Source organism: Aplysia californica, unplaced genomic scaffold, assembly GCF_000002075.1.
Source record: "Aplysia californica isolate F4 #8 unplaced genomic scaffold, AplCal3.0 scaffold00154, whole genome shotgun sequence".
Classification (NCBI taxonomy): Eukaryota; Metazoa; Mollusca; class Gastropoda; order Aplysiida; family Aplysiidae; genus Aplysia; species Aplysia californica.
Window position 1 is genome coordinate 661,489 of NW_004797424.1, and position 1,170 is coordinate 662,658.

The window sequence follows — 1,170 nt, forward strand, 5'->3', positions numbered from 1 at the left end:
TGCTTGTTTGTTTATATTTTATAAAGCTTTTTACGGCACTTGCACCACAGTTAGGTTATATACGGGCAGGAGATTAGAGGTGTTACAAGAGAGTAACAAACACAAAAAGGAGGAGGAGGAGATGAAGACGATATAATATGTTTGATAAGAAAGAAAAGGCAAACCACTCCAGAGCACCCACCAACCACCCAGTAAGTGATTTTTTTTAAAAGGAATATACTATAGGCCTATAACAATCCATGGAAATATGACTGCAAAATTGTGCTTGTGAGAAAAGGGAGCAAGGGTTGCTCAGACACAAAACTTAGATATCGTCCTATAAGAGCCAGCTCCACGTATTAGGGTTTTAGCTAATTTTTCAGGAGGAACAAAACGCTGATTAATGTAGGTATGTATGAATGATCAACACACCGGAAACGATCAAGCCCTTAAAGCGTATCATATGATACGTGATACGCGATCTAGGAATTCTTGGCTTTACTGTCGGTTCCGTATAATTCTTGTTGCGTCATCCAAGTTGTAACAACATTGAAATCTATTCCGCACATCTCAAGATGAGCTAATTTGGAAGCAAACAGCTATAATTAGTGAAACAGTTATTTGCTTTGTATAGCGATTTTAAGGCGGGGAACTCAATGAAACTTATACAGAAATGAAGCCCATGATACGCGCTTTCGATTGGTGAAAAAATAATTTTCGCGCCAAAATCATGATAGATCTACACGGATCAGGCTCTTATAGGACGATATCAAGAAGGGGCTTCAAGAATAGTCCGGGGGGCCTCAGTTGGCCCACGGGCCGCGAGTTATTATGTTCCTCTGATTTATGTACAGCATGATATTAGACTAGGCCATACGCCAGAGGTTTATTTTTTAGCTCTTTAATGTTTGGCCTAATGTATCTATATAAATATTCATTGTTATTATCATCATCATTATTATTATAATTCCCCCTTTTTTGGCATCCGTGAACTCAGTGTACCCATCTTACTCCTGATCTGTTGTCAAATATAATATCTCACTGTGACAATAATAATCTTGGTAAGAGAATTCGTCTCACGCTAGCCTCTGAACAATTCGTTCTTTCGAGCGTATCCAAGTATCCTAGCCAAGAGGGATACGACGTCCACGCAGAAAAATACTTTATACTCCTCCCACCCTCCCACCCTCC